General features: G+C 29.6%; 1 pseudogene; it reads left to right on the top strand.

The window, feature by feature from the left end:
* Nucleotides 1-12,746: 12,746 nt before the first annotated feature.
* On the top strand, nucleotides 12,747-16,385 carry LOC112683146 (annotated as a pseudogene).
* The last annotated feature ends 1,274 nt before the right edge of the window (nucleotides 16,386-17,659 follow it).

The raw sequence follows: 17,659 nt of genomic DNA, 5'->3' as shown, positions 1-17,659 counted from the left end.
TGGACTGTAAAAAGTACACAAACACATTGGTTACCAATTCTAGAATACATTGCACCGACTAATTTAATAATACAAGTATTAATATATTTCTTCCTATTTAGGTTAAAAACAAACCCTTACCTCTCAGATCACGTTGATATTTTCAATCATCCCGCTAAAAGGCTGAAATCAAGAAGGTTTCAACATTTCTTGTTATTGAATTTGACATGGAGAATCAGTGTTAAAGCAGTGGACAGAAGTGATAGTCAACAACTCAATACACATCAAAGATCCTACTAAGTAACTTCCAGGTTTTGAACATTTATGCACAATTAAGACAACAACTACTTAGAACTGAACAAATTAGATGCAATTACATGCTTCATAAATGGGAGATGAATGTGTTTTCGCTTTGTGACTGCGGAAAACTTCAAACGGTAAAACACATCGCAGAATTCTGTCCACTAAAAAAATATGATGGAGGGGTGCTTGGAATTCACTTAAGTAAAATCATCGTAACTGAATGGTTAACCAACTTAGATGTCCGACTGTAAGTTATCATTTTTAAATACCAAAAACTTTTCTGTACTTATTTATTTTCACATATCTATTTTTTTATTTATTTTTACCTTATTCCTAAGCATATCCTATGCCATATGTTAGTATAATAATAATTTTATTTTTTGGACCACACATATAATTACTGAATTTGATGTAATCTACGTGATAGTGAAATACATGAGATAATTTTTTTTTTACGCTTAAATATTTCATCTACGTAAGAACAATGTACGAAAAATGGATTTTTAATTCATAAGACTCTACATTTGTGACTCGTAAACATTTTTTCGAATGCTGTTAATATTTTTGTTTCATTCTTTAATGTTTGCTATTTATTATGGATGACTTGTAATGACGTTTCATTCATGAAGCTCGTTCGAACGGAAAATTGACATTTCAAATTTTTAGTAGCAAGTTTTGTACATAAAATATGTACAACAAGCTGATAAATGTGCACATTAAAAAAGAAATTGAAAAAATAACCAATTTGAGAAGAATCGTATACTGGGGAAATCTTCAGCTTGAATAATAACATTATTACCAAGTACAGGGTTAAGATTCGTGTTTGTAAAACATAAATTTTGGTTTAACCGTTTAAATATGAATAGCTGTACATTTTCAAAAATGAATTATGAAATTAATATTATAACTATTCGTTGTATATTATACGTGGTTCATGCAGAGCAACCAGCTCCGATGGCATTACCGAACAGATTGAAATCGAAACTTTGACAATGGTGTATGGTAAGAAAAACGTCATTGATTTGATTTCAAGATCAACATCGACTACATAATATTCCGTCTACGGATCTAAAAGTGTTCTATATTGGCTGATAAACCGTTATTATCTAATCAGTACATCTGATTCCTAATCATTGAATTCATCGCATTGAAGAAAACGTGATACTCAAAAATGTGGCCTGAGTTTAACGTTCCATACGATACGAGGCTATAGTATGGGCGCATACAACCAAGTGCGTGACTCGTATAGTTGTCGTTTCCAAAAATAAAATAGATCTATAAATAAAATAATCATTAATTTACGATATTTTCGAAAAAAAAACCCCGATATTGTACAGGAAAAAACTATTTAGATGATTCAATAATGTAATTCCATAGTTAAATTTCCATTTTTTTTTAAGTACGAGAACATTACCTATGATGTAAATTTTTTATTTTATTGAACATTTTCTGAATAAATTGTTGATAATTTTTAATAATACTTGTAATTAATTCAATCTTATATCTAATACGTTTGTTGCTCTCATATCTATTAACGATTCGAGGAACAATCAGTAAAACTGAACTTGGTATTTACTATTATATATTAAAAATATTTTAATGCCATTTTCCATGTCTGGTTTATCGCACTTATAATACGACCAATTATTTTTCAAAAACCTTTTTCTTAAAAGAATTAATTTTTTATTAATGACATTACTATTTAAAAACTTATTTCGAACAACAAATATGAACATCAGATAAAATCGAAAAAAATCGAATTTTATATTCAAATGTATGCTATGCATGCCAAAAATAAAATTGATATTAACTTCTATAAGTTCAAATTAACATTTGTTTTAGTTTTATCTAAAAATACAATACAAGGTAATTATATTTTGACTGATAATAATTGTTCATATTGTGCTGAGTCTAGTCTTTTGAACTACACGGTGGCTGCATATTGTCTACTCAGTATAGAAAATATATTTTGGTAGTAGGTACTGCCTGTTTGATATTTAAAATTTGTGTGAATCAATTAAAAATATTGGTATCTTAGCAATTAGGAGAAAACTATGAATGGTGTTTTTTTTTTTTTTGATTTTTGGATGTACCACATAGGTAAATTGATTTGAGTATGAATTCAGGACTAAGATTTATTTTAGAAAAGTAGGTTTTTTTTATAGATAGTTAATACTTTTATGTATCATTTTGAATTCCTCCAGTAAGTTTCTTGAGCGTAAAAAAAACTAATATTATGTGTACAATTTTTTATTTTTGCAAATTAGAAAATTTTAACTTTAAATTAAGTAAAAAAGTAACTTGACTTCAAATACTTTTTTTCAAAGTTAACTTTTGACTTAACGTGTCAACGAAAAAAATATAAGTAAGTTTTAATTTAACTTAACTTTATTATTTTAAAATAACAACTTAACGAGTTAAAAAAAAATCGTTTACTTGCCCGCCTTGTTCATAAACATGGCTGACACTAAAGGATGGCGAACCAGGCATACGTCCATTGTCTCATAAGATTAAGCTGAAAATGGCCAATGTTTATTCCCTTAACAGAGCATATTTTTCTTAGAAGTAAGTAATGAGTATAATGAATATAGAATTTGAAAAAAAAATATTAAGGTAATTACTTATGGCATATATTTATTCTAAATATCCTATTATGTATTTCACCAAAAATATCACCAATATAAAATGTGATTAATGTTTTTGCTCAATAAGTGATCAAAGACTCTTAAAAAATGTTTCGAGAACCTGGAAAAATTTGGCGCTGGTTCCGCTTATAAGACTAAATCCAATATCATCTTTGTCAAACCAATACATTTTTTGTTTCACGTTCAACCATTTTTATTTCACAGGCATTTAAGTAGTGTAATAAAGATGTACAAACGTCACTTACGATAATGGAAAATAATATACCATGATATACAATTGAATTGGGTATTTCAGAAAGGACCCAACAGAAGTTTTTATTAAAATAGACTTTTCCCCATTTTTTTCATTTACCCATACAGACCGATATTTTATGAGTTAGAATATAATATTGGTTTTCTATTGTGATGAAAAACTTCTTTTTTTTTTTTTTTTAACAAAATATCGAAAAGGACTTATCTCAGTGATACGAGCCTTTTTCGAAAATATTTGATGTATGATATCTTATTGACTACCGCTGCTACCCGTCGATATTCATCGTTATTCATCGCGATCATAACGTTTACAAAAATAATATTATATCTACTCATGAAGTCATTTATAAATCATAATAAATATATTATAAAAAATATAAATTATAATTTATATTTGTTCATTAATACTACGTTAACCTGGCGAAGCCTTGTGTCGTTCTATTATTGGCAATAAAATAAGTAATGCTATTTTTGTTCTATCAAAAACAAAAGGACGATGTGCAAACATTCCTATAATTGAAGTACTCCCACGCTACTCCATTAATTTTACGATAAATATCTTAAAAATGAACGATCTAAAGAAGTTAAAATAATATATAGCTAAAGATTTTGTAAATTTTTTTGATAGAATTCTGAAGTGGCTAACAGATGTATCATCACAGCTGGACTTAAAAGTTGAATTTTTAAGCACACGAAAACTTAATTTATTCAACTTTATTTTTTTTAATTTTGAGGAAATAATTTTCTGCTTCAAGTCATAAAAATTAAATTTAAATTAAAAGAATAGTTTTGTATTATTTATTTCAATTACATGACTGTTTTAAATATTAAACCATCATCGATCTCGAAAGATTTTTTTAAATTTTTTAATTTTATAATTTTTTTCTTGTAATAAAAAGTGATAAAAATAAAATTACATACATAAGAGATATTTTTATATTTATTTTTTTTAATAATACGAGTAGTTTAAATTTTAGATCACTTTTATCCTCGGAAGAATTTTCAAAAAGACTCATAGAAAACATCATAGAAAACTTAATTAATCACTTTCCAATCAAATTTCACTTCAACAATATTATATTACATAGATACAATATTACAAAAAAGATAGTATACATAATAAAAGTTTGACATTTTTTTCGAAGAAAATGCTTAAATAAAGAAAATAATTATGAATAAAATCAGTTTCTTGAGTTTCATGAAAAAATTTAATTTTCAGATATAATCTTTTTTTTAAAATTCCCAATTATATGATATCAAATATTTAATTACCTTTAAATAGAACAGTTTAACCATGCCAAATGATTCCGGTCTCAGAAGGAAAAAAAGTAATACTTTTATAATTCGTGACTGTTTCTATAATGGAGTATATTTTGACAACATCAACAATATGATTTATATATTTTTATGTCAGGCCTGAGATTGTTAGGCATCAAATCTTAGTTAAGTAAAATTAGATAAGTTAAAAAGTTAATAGTCAAACGGTTTTCTACCGTGTTCATTGCATTGGTCAACGCATTACAACTATACGTTTGTAATTTTTTAACTATTTCGTGCCAGTTTCAGTCTTTCGCTTAACGTTAAAATATTATATAACGTACTGTTGTGCTGTTTAAATTATATTACTGTATGGTAGATAGATATTACAGTATTTTTATAATTTTAGAGAATTTCAAACATAGGAAATAAAATTATATGTTTAGCAAAATTATATCTTAGGTATTTTTTGGAATATCGTACTTTGACAATAAATGTTTGATGGGTATGTATTCGCAACCAACAATAGCAACTTACAAGATGAGAGGATTTCATGAATGATATCTATAAAATTAAATGATATTGCATATTTATGAATAATTATGGAATGCAATTCGAAAGAACAATAGCTCGATAGCACTGTGTTTATCTTAAATGGTACTTTTAATATTTTTATAGTACAGTAGTATTTTAATAACGAAATTAACATTAAGTGAGTTTTGTTGAGGATGAGTAGGTTTATCGTAACAAATATTTTACACTTACTGAGGCCGTAAGAAATATCATTGTTATAAGAGTGATTTCCGTCATATTATTATAGTCATGTATGACGAAAATCATGTTTACACTGATAATAAATATTGGTTATTTTAATTATCTTTATTTTTATATTTTTAAACAACAAAACACAAAAATATTTAATTTTAATATTATAGTTTACATAAGAACATAATGTTTTCGAAATTTCGTAATATCTTAGACGTCATAGTAAACACATTGTACGTTTGTACAATTTGTTTTTATTTATTCGATAACTATTTTTTGCCCCCCAATGTATAGAACTTCAAACTTTCCTTTCATTGATACGACTTCAATACAGTCACTTCCGGTCCAATCTATGCCAGCCTGACAAACACTTAAGGCTTAACCGATATTCAATATTTTCAATTCGATGTTCGTTTATCTGCACGAATTTAAAACTTTTTTGACTTCTTTGATTGTTTTCCCTTCCACCCTTTTAAAGAATCTCAATACGAATTCTTAATATAAATGTTGAATAGCATTGTTATCCTTACCATCATATTAATATTTTTTTATTATAAAATATTGTTGCTATTATTGTTGTTTATTAAAATTCAAATGTAAAACATGTGTAAATACCAAATGACATTGTATAATATTTTATAGTTATATAATGGATAGGTTATACCTAGATATGCTTAATTATTTTAACTGATGAACCGTAATCGTTTGTTTTAAAACAAAAAAAATTGAATATTAAACACATACACAAATACAACGCGATTAACCGTAATACTGGACAACTGGTAGCAACTGAGCTGCTTAGCATGTGACATATACTTTAGCATACATTATCTTTCTTCTTCTTGGTCCCGAGGTCCATTATTTTATGATTAAGTCGTCATAACTTAATAAACGTGACCGTGAGCATGACCGCGTTCTGTCGTTTGCGTATCCATCTTCGTGTACGGTTTCCAAGCTGCGACTGTGTTTAAGACTGATCTGTAAATAAATGCACTATCGTGGTTTTCAGTGTGCGAGTCAACAATAGTCGTTGCGTTCGAATATAGCAGTACTATGGAAGCATTGCATCGCATTGCGATTTATAATATTGCGTTAGTTGATATTATTAGTATTTACATTATTATTACGATTTCGAATCTAAAAATGTCCAAAACTCAATTTACTACAACTCATGATGAGATTTTAGTTGAAGAAGTTAGCAAAAATCGTGTATTGTATGAAAAACATAAAGATATAAATTTTAAAGATGGAATTTGGAATAATATAAAATAATAATATTAAATATATCTTCCGTTGTTGGGCATTAATGGAATTTGATCTTTTAGACATTTTATTAAAACACCATCGATATATTGATTATAATTATAATAATTACTAATATTATTTAATAGAAAAATATGCATTTACTTTGAAGTAATAGATAATTTCTCATCTGGCAAAATTAGATATCTTATTCTGTTTGAAGCAGGTAATTTTATATAATTTTTTATTAATGCCAATATAAAATGAAACTGATCATAATTTAACTGAAAAAATTCTCTAAATTTGTTTTTATTTTATCTTAAGTGGCTATTTATTAAAACAAGCCTTCTTTTGCTCTCGTTTTAAACAAATTACTTATTGGCTTTCTATATATATATATATATATAGATATATATTTTTGAAGTATACAATATTTCTTTTTTTTTCTTCTCTTTTAATAAATGTATCATTATTTTATTATTATTTATAATCACTTGTTCTATTTTCCGTGATCTATTAATGACAATCTATAAAAAAAATACGTGTGTACATAATGAAATATCGAGCTACACTAAATAGTTGCCAGTTCTAGCATTATAGCAGTTCAGTCGTATTGTTAGAAATCAGTAGACACTCAACGTTCATTCGCAGCTTGGAAACCGTATCTTTACACGCACCCCAGTCATACCGGACTAGGAGTTGTGGTGGACTAGATTCGACAGCTGGCGGTATATGTCGGCGCTGTTGAGTGCGTGTACACTGTACCTTCTATGTACACGGATATGATCACCGGGTTCGCTGTAATCGAGCTTTCGTTCGATAAGCGGTCTCGGGGATTTGCTTAGTTTTAGTATCTTCGTAATGATGATTCCGCGTGACGTCGACATACCGCCGTGTGAACGAAACACGAGAGTCCCTGTTAAACTTTCACGAACGACATTAAATCTCTTTTTTTCCTTTTTTTTTCGCCCCTCGACGGATGAGACAGGTAGTTGGAAGGGGTGGGAACGCGTCCGTTCATCCGTCCGCCCGTCCGGTCTCTATAAACGGCACCGCGGAGTATACGACAATATTAATGGCCTCAGTCACAACACACGCTCCGGAGTTTTACCTTTAATCCGGGTCTTACGGTAACGGGGGTGTTTTTCCCCGTACTTTACTTTTTGGTTTTTAAAGTGCCTTGAAAGCAATCATCAAAATAGTGTGTTCCGAGCTGTTCGAGGGGCTTATTAAAGGACGATCCAACAAATAAATGAGAGAACAACAACTGTAATATAGGTTATATAGTTGTAGTAAACATTTAAAAAACAACGGGAAAATGTGCATATAAATTAGCATACTTGTAAGACACGCGCATCAATGATCCTGCTTTGTCGGGGTTTTCGGCGTTGACAGACCACGCTACGTGATTGTTAAATATAATTTTTTGAATAGTCATAAATTTACAATTATTTTTTAACAAATAAAAAATCTAAATCGGTTAAATATACATTCTATTCAGTTAACCATAATAACAGAACAATATTTGAATCGCCTTTGACATTAATTGATGCAAGTCTAATTACTTACAATTAATTGTTTATGGACGTAAAAGAAACTCAAAACCAAAACCAGAACCAATATATTTTTCAAGTTGTTTAGGATCCCAAACACACATTTTTCAACCATAAAATTCGACTTTAAAACCAATAATTTTTTTTAAATTTAGATTCTTCTTGATGAGAATATTTTTATATAAATTGATAAATCACGATTGTATCGAACAAATTTTTAAGGTTTAATTGTTTGAAAATTGTACAATAAACTCATTAATAATTTTTATAGTCGCATTAATAATTGTAGACATACAAATTGGTATATTAAAAACAAAAATCAATATATTATGTAAAATATATTAAAAATGTATATGCTTTAGTTTGATTCACTCGTTATAAAAAAGTTCTTGAAAAATAAATAAGTGTTGCACATAAATTAATCTTATACCACCACAAATCGTCTGGCTCGTTCTTTACTCGAACCAACTGGGTAACAATGTGATATCTGTATTGTCAGTGGTTTAATCGTGTACTCAACAAGACATTATTTTAAAATCAGCGGTCACTTTTTGGATTTTACAGAATACTAATATTGAAAATACAATTGGTTGTGATTTTCACTCAGCAGAGGTTTGCTTATTTAGAATACTTTGATTATACTCTGCTGAATGCATTCAAGTAATTTATAAATCTAATAAACGTAATGAAATGGGAATGATGAGACTTTTCATCATTTTAATTTATTCAGGACCCAGAAAATAGATGCCATCAGTAATAAGTCATTTTGTATGAGAGACCATGGTGAACGTTTTGAAAGTGAAAGTGGCTAATCTTATTTAGATCATTGTCTTAAACATACATAAATATTAGAGGACAACAATCATAGTGAAAATATTTTTGGATATCATCACAAAAGATAAAATCATTAAGTCCTTTAACAGGAAAAAGTTTAAGACAGCGAGACAGCGACCAAAGTCAAAGACGAGTACTGTAGGGTAAATAAATTTTCATAAGTACCTTAAAGACACTCAGATACCAAATATATATTAAATGTATTTAATTTTAAATTTTATCACAGGAATTTAATTGGTTTTGTTATTGTGCTTTAACACGTTGACTTGTTTATGTGTATGAATCACATATAAATATTTTAAGAACTGATAACCGGTACCATTAAAATACCAATAAACGTAATTTATACTTAAATAATTACTATTCAATCCATCACAAGTCGAAAACACGATTTTAACTAGACATCTTACAAATATTCGTGACCAGCTGTTTTCTAGTTTTTGTTATTATTATTCAAAAGTGATTCATCCTTATAGTGTCCAGTCGTCTATTATTATATTATTATAATACTGTGCCGAGCATATTGTCCTAATCTCAATCACACATATAATATTAACATAGAACTCACGTTTCATGCACGTTGCACGGCGTTCAATTCGGATACTATTTAATGTGTCAACCGCTCCTATCAAAGGACCAAGACAACTCATAATGTATTCGATAACCATCATCCGGGTTTGTACCAGCCGTTGTTATTTGCGGAGCTTCCGAGTTGGGTCTCGAGTACTAGGGACTAATCGCAGATAGTGTACTACTTGGGTTCCGGATTTTTATAAGTACTACACTAGTTGAGTACGGAATTATTTTAGTTATTACACTAATTCTTGAATATTTTTTAGTAAGTACTACATTATATTAACATTTTTCTTCTCATTTTAACATACTTAGGACTGTCTATGATATATTTAAACCACAGGTATGGTTAAACATGTTTTATAGTTTTTTTTATTTATAGTTTCCATTAAAATATAAATTATTAGAATTGTGTTGGTAAAAATATTAAAAATACTCTAAATTGTATTACTATTATTGTATAATATTTTTATTACTTAATATTACTAATATTTTATTTTTAATACTTTGATTACTTAATAATACTTAATATTATTATATAAATTATACAATTTTAAAAAAATGTGTACCTGTTATCTAAATAAATCATACCATAGACAGTCCTAAGTCTGTTGAAATGGGAAGGAACATGTTAGTATAATGTAGTGCTTACCAAAAAATATTCAGAAATTAGTGTAAACCTAAAATAATTCAGGACCCAACAAGTGTAGTAATTTTAAATTCGGGACCCAATTTGGATGCAGCCGTTTTATGTTGTCTAGTGGTCAGATAATTTACCTTGATAATAAATACCGTTGTCTGTTTCGAAGAGAAGTCCGCGTGAAATTGTCCCAGCAGTGCAATGACACTTGATTGTTGTTTGGTTTCTAGTTTTAGAAATTTTGAGTCAATTTTATATTCAGTTTGTGGCCCAGTAAGATGTCTACCGTATACATCGGTAACTGTTATTGTTGGGGCCAATAACGTAAAATAATATTAAGCTCACACCGGTTACCTGTTATATAATGCGCAGGGGTGTTCCCATAGGGTAACTACATATACGCTGTATACTCTCAAGATTTTTTTCAATATTATGGGTATACTGCGTATACTCTCAATCACAATCGATATTATATGATTATATCGATCCATATTTTGTGATATATATATATATATATATATATATATATATATGATAGGTACTTCATAGTAATAATGGTACGTTTTTTCCGTCGAATCTTTAGATTATTTTTACGATGTATTTATTGTTATATGAATGGCTGGGCGATAACACACCAGAATGGTGATTGCGGGGCTATAACAAACCAGTTCCCTAAATTTATAACTGGAATAAACACTATAGTCTATAGTCATAGCTCATAATCGTTAGATATTCAGATATCAGGAAATGTCGTATCGCGTACGGTGAAATAAGTGGTGTACACAATTAATCATTAATCCGTTTATCCGTTACCAGTTTACCACCGACAGATAAAATTTATAATACGATTGCACTTTGTGCGACCTACTGTTTAACGTTTAACTTAAACGTAAATAAGTAAGTTATAAATTGTAATATTAATTATAATTTACTAAAGTAATATTTGTATTTGAGAAGTTTTATTAAACTCAACATTTAGTTTAATAAATTATCCTATACAATATAACGACGTATAACTATATAGAAATAGTACTGACTTTCTTTTTATTAAAATATGACTTCAAATTCTAAATGCGCAGGCGGCACATTTAATAAGTTTTTTATACCACGAGAAAAAAAACTAAAAGTACTACTAATATTGATATTTCTGGTACTAGTTCATTTTTAGTAACACCCAATGAAGATAGTTTTGATTTTTCTGTTGATAGTCAAATTCAAGATGTATTGAAATTATCCAACATTTGGCCGACATTATGGAAAAAAGAACAGGTGATAGTTTCATGGAAAAAATCCATGGTTAAATAGTAAAAATAGGAAACTAGGATGTAATACTTGTATTCAAGCTAAAAATAGTAATCAGTTTCAAAAATCTAACTCAGATAATAAAGTTCGAATTTCAACTGAGTGGGTAGGCTTTGAAATAGTAGCAGCTGGGAATAGTAGAAAAAATCAATTGGCTTCATTGAGAAATTAAATTAAACAACATTTAGAAAGCAAAGCTCATGTGTTAGCAGAAAACATATTAATGAAAAGCTCAAACAAAGTATGAGATAAGATGTTCGAACGTATATCTGAAACAGAAATGGATTCCACGACTTGGCTTTTTAAAACAGTATATTGCTTAGCAAAAAATCACCGTCCCCTTATCCAGTTTGAAGAACTAGTATAATTACAAGAAAGCAATGGATTAGACTTAGGCTCTTCCTTACATAGCAGACTAACTGCCACTCGAATGGTAAATGTCATTGCAAAGGAGATGCGCAAACCATTTATTTCACATCTCATACAGTCGAATTCGAAATTTACCATAATGGTGGACGAGTCGACAGCGCTGAGTACCAAATGCACACTAATTGTGTATATTTTATCATATATCGATGCAGAAATGCCAATTGTAGCATTTTTAGACCTGATTGAGTTAAATAGACAAGATGCTGAAAGTATTGAGAAAGCTCTTAGGTCAAGTTTAAAATGTAATGGAATATCATCATCGTTTGCATTAAATAATTGGATTTCGTTTGCCAACGACGGCTTAAGTGTGATGACAAGTAAGAAAGGTGGAGTTGCTACTAAACTGTGTGAGAAAATTCCCAATCTATTTACCTGGCATTGTTTATGTCATCGACTCGAACTCTCAGTATACGATGTTATAAAAGATTGTACTTGAGTATCCCGTTTCCAAAGCTTAATGGACAAACTATATGCTTACTATCATCAAAGTCTCAATAATTTAAGGGGCTTGGATAAATCTTGTGTTGAAATAGGCATAGAAATGAAAAAAATCGGTCGCGTCTTGAACGTACGTTGGCTTGCAAGCAGTTTTAGAACTATAAAGGCCGTATGGAATAATTATCCTGGAATATATTTACATGTTAGTAAAGAACATGATGCGATATCAAATGGCATACGAAGTAAATTAGAATCCTCTTTTTTTTAGAAGAACTTGGACTCTTTTACGATGTTCTTTCTGAGCTTGCAATATTATCATGCATATTACAGTCCAGAAAAACAACCTTAATGCGTGCCCAATCGGATATAAATAGAACCATTAGAATTTTAGAAAGTCTGAAAGCTGAACCTGGACAAAAAGAAAAGGAAATTATAGAAGCTATTCGGAAAGGAATTCATAAAGATGTCAATATTATTATAAAAAAATCAGGAGGAATCAACAGGCTACAATTTTTGCAGAATCTAGTTTACAGAATGCGGTATCGCTTATTTGATGACTCAAAAGATAGCACAATGCTAGAAGATCTTCAGGTAATGAAAATTGCAAATTATAATAATATTAAATTTAAATTTTACAATTATTTAAACAGCATAAATGGCATTTAAATTAAATGTTTTTTAGGTGTTTGATGAAGTGTTCAAAACAGCAACTAATGATGCCAAGGGAGAAGATGAAATTAAAATAGTATTACAGAAATTAGGTTTATCCGAATTTGAAAGTGTAGTTGACTTCCGTTTAAGAAATGCTTCAAGTTTCATGAAGGCGTTAACCATACTCCCGACTTCAACAGCTGATTGCGAACGAGGATTTTCAGATATGAACTTGACAATAACTGATTTGAGGACTAGTTTAAAAATCGAAAATGTGTCAGATTTGATGTTCACTCTACTAATTGCCCTTCAGTTGCAGATTTCAATCAACGACCTTATGTGAAGATTTGGTTGAAAGATCACCGTTCAGCAGTTTCAGCTCCACGAGGTAAGGAACGATAAGAATCAAACGATGAAAATAAGTTGTAGAAAATGTTTTTTACCAATGTATTTTCTTAATCTTTTTAATATTTGTAAAGATTGACGAAATAAAATACGTAATATAAAGATGATATATAAAAAATTTGGTTTAAAATTTTTTCCATATTATTAACACGCTATTTATCGGTTTTACTCTTATAAACCATAAGAAAAATATTTTTATTGTATTAAATGTTTATATTTGATGATACGAGTATAGTATACCAGGGGTGACAGGTGAGAAGCGAGAAGAGAAATATGGAAGAGCCAAAATGTAAAAAAAAAAAAAAGGTCATAGTATGGCCGCGGTTTGGTCACCCCTGTAGTATACTCTCAAAAAAATTAATGGGAATACCTCTGATAATGCGTACACTAAATGTGATTGCACCACCGACCGACTATAATGTGTATGTGTATATAATTGTGTGTAGCTTCATCAGAATGGTTGGGTTCGCCGCACAAAACTGACGAGGTGAGGTGGTGTGTGTGTGTATTTTTGTGTTGGTGTGTTGCTATAAACTAAGGAAAACGGGAGGTAACTAATAAATTATGCGAAGGTATATGGTAACTCTGTTGCTGTTTAATCGTTATAAAACAATAATAATAAAAAAGACAAATAAATAAATAATTCACAGCAACCGAAATAAATAAATAGCCTCTTTGGATCAATAATCGTTTGAATAAATTACACAAGTACAAATATAACAATAAATATAAATAAATAAAAAAAAAACTCACTAATTGATGGAGCGCGGACTGGCCAACTGCAACTACGTATTTAACTACTATAATAATATATAAAATAATAAAAATCGGCGATTTGCGCCTGCAAAACAATTAAAACAAAATAATAAAAACTGGCGATTTTCGCTCAATAAAATAACAATAATAATAATTTCGCCTATGGCGGCATAACACAATTGTATTAACAAAATTAATAAAATGTCATAATAAAAAATATAATACTAATTTGGCCTATGACGGCAATATTAATACAAAGAAAAATGTGCCTATAGCGGCTGCACAAAAATGTAATTAAAAAACGGTCGATGTGAACCCAATGACAGTTCGTACGACACACAGGCGACAACAATAATAAGAGCACCGGGCCTTTTACAATTATATAACTCGCACACATATAGACAGCAGACAATAACCGATAATAATTAAAAGTATAAACAATAATATGTGTGTGCGTGTACGTGTGTTTCGAGTATCGGTAGTGAACCGAAATAAACCGATGACTATGAGATTGATCACGGTACGGCGGCACTGCTGTGCACGTACAGTTATCTATTTAAATTATAGTTTGCGTTAGTGGCTCATTTTGTGGTTCTTCCTATACCAGTAATTTGATTCTTTATGATTGTTATGGAGTATAAATAAATTAAACAATAATGATAACTATAATTATTATAATGGTATTCAAGGACGTAGGATTTTAAGGTTTTGTTGGAAACTAAAACGTTTAAGAATCTATATAATTTTTTTTTATAATAATGCAAACGGAGACTTATAAATTCCAATCGTTTAAAATCATATGAAGTTAAATAGTTATCCAGTGATCTAGTGCAGCTTTTCTTAACCAGGGGGTCGTGACCCCCAAGGGGGTCGCGAAGGTCAAAAATAATAAAACGCTGATTTACAAAATATAAATTCAAATCAAATTTTTACCTATAAATGGAGAGGGGGGTCGCGAAGTGATTGACCATATTTTATACCTATTTTGGGGGTCGCGACACTAAAAAGGTTGAGAAACAATGATCTAGAGTATTTATTTATATGAAATTTTCCCTGGTATTGAAAAAAAAAAACGCCAGAGAACTATTTCTATATAATATAGTGATATTTCTAAATTTAAATTAATATTTAATTTTCTTTATTAAATTTTAACGATTGAAATAGGTGAAGTGAGAAATGAACTGATATGATTTATTTTAAATGGATAAAAATTACATAATAAAAAATATAATGAATTTTTTTATATATACTATAGTTTAGTATACAATAGTGTAATACATATGAAAAAATGACTGTGCTTATTTACTGTACATTTAAAAAACATTATTTGGTGTGCCAAGAAAAGAATAATATATTAGTTTTCTGAAGCTTTTCTAAAATTAGTCCTAAATTTTAGTTTTATTGATTTCATATTTAAAATACGTTTTAATTTTTAATGAGCATAGTACTCGGGGTTTAGTCAAATTTGCATTAAAGAAATAAGCATTGAAATGGGATATTTATGAAAAATGTAAACATTATATTTGTAATAACCCGAAAATAAAAATATAAAATAAAAGGAAAAAATATAATAAAGTAGAGATGTAACGAAATACAGTGGTTAGGTATAATATATTATGGGTTGTACCTTCCTCCTTGTTTAAGGGAAGGCTCTCGGGGTTACAAAGGTTCGACAGCCGATCAGCGCAACTGGGCAGTCTGGTGAGCCAAATAAAATAGCATTTACCTACTTGTATTGCAGCAGTATTATTCGTATGTCGACGAGTTGTACACTTACAACTAGTACTCGAATTGGGAAAAATTAAGTAGAGGAGCTCAGTCCACCGATTTGAAAACTGCGTTCCATGTGCGTAATTATTAGGGCTCGGAAGTTATAGGAGCTAAAAAAGGTAAAATATGCACGAAAAAATTGCAAAATATGTATTAAAAATGTTAAATATGCAAAAATATTATTCTGAATTCCAAAAATTAAATACATCAGATGTTGTTTACAAATTAATTATATACATAAAAATTATTTATAACTAAAAAAAAAGTATAACTGGTTGGCATTTTGACATCTGATTGAGCTGAAAATAAAATTAATAATATTTTTTATAAACGATCTTTCAACGTCAGTTGAAGTCATCGGACCATATGTATAAAATTTTAAGTCATCGCCTGTCAACTCTTCCGGAAGTCCATCCATTGATTTACTATCTCCCGTTAGTATCATAGAAATCTTCATCATTGTCTCGAAACCGCGGTTTTTTTCCAATACATATCTTAACTTCTTCTGAATGGCCACTCCTACATCACTAGATACCTCTTCTATTTTTTTTTTAGTTTGTGTAATTTCTTTTATTATTTCAGATAACTTGACCCCTTGAGTTTCTAGTGGCTTAATTTTTGCCTATAAAAATCCGTAGTTTGAATCTATAAAAATTAAATTAGGTTCCATTGAACGCTGGTTGACAAGGATTTGCGCTTTTTTTATTAATACAGCATCAATAGCTGTCTCACTACATCACGAATTTTACTGAAGTATTTGCAATAGTAAGATGTGGCCTCAATCCAAGTTCTCCAATGAGTTAAGATCGGCCCTGGAGGAAGAGGTATTCCAGGATTTACAGTTTTAAATAGTATAGTTCGTGAAGGGCTTTTAAAAAAATTTGTTTTACACTTGACTCTAATTTATCCACTTTAGGGTAATTTACACGAACTTCCTCAGCAACTCTGTGCAATCCATGCGCTAAACATGTTATGTGTATTATTTTAGGATAGAGAACTTTTATAGTGTCACCTGCCTTTTTCATGTAAGGTGCTGCATCAGACAAAAATAACAATACATCCTTGTGGCGTATACCATTAGGCCACAGTAAAAGCATTGCATTATCAAATAGTTTTGTAATTGTAGAGTAATTGGCTTTTTCATGTACTTCCGTTGTCAAAAGAAAAATTTTACCAGGACCATCTGACAACAATGTTCCCACAACTACGTTAGCGATATACCTCCCTTCCACATCAGTTGTTTCGTCGATTGACACCCATATTTTGTTTCCTGTAATATTTTGCCTTATTTCCGACATACATTCGTCATAGCAGTCATTTATGTATGTCTTTCTTAAAGTACTTTCACTAGGAACAGCGTGTAGTGTGTACTTTTCAAGAAACTTTCGGAATTCAGTGTTAGAAATTTTGTTGTTGTTTATGACTCATAAACATCAGTGTTGGGACCTATACTCTTATATGTTTCAAACTGTGTTTTAAATTCGTTACTTATCTGTGATTACGCTAGCAGTATATTTTTATACATATAAATAGATAGCTGAATTACCTGGCATTGCCTGGGGAAAAAATAGTGATTTATACTGTAAGTGATAAATAAAAAATACGACGAAAAAAAGCGGTGAATACAACATAATATCTAAATTGAAGTAGGCTGACAACTAATAAACCTCATACCTTTATTTAATAATAAATGTATTCCAGTTTACACACTGAATTGATTTAAAACGAAAAATATAAACTATTTTAATTAAAAAAAAACTATATCTAAATTATAGGCAGGGATTTCGGGGAAGGAATTTTAAAAGTGGTTACAGGAATTCATAGGAATAGAGCACTAAATTTTGGCACAAAAAAAAAGTGCAAAA

The sequence above is a fragment of the Sipha flava genome, unplaced genomic scaffold (assembly GCF_003268045.1).
Source record: "Sipha flava isolate LNK unplaced genomic scaffold, YSA_version1 220_pilon_pilon, whole genome shotgun sequence".
Classification (NCBI taxonomy): domain Eukaryota; kingdom Metazoa; phylum Arthropoda; class Insecta; order Hemiptera; family Aphididae; genus Sipha; species Sipha flava.
Note: the sequence above shows the minus strand (reverse complement) of the source record. Positions and strands in the feature narration are given on the sequence as shown.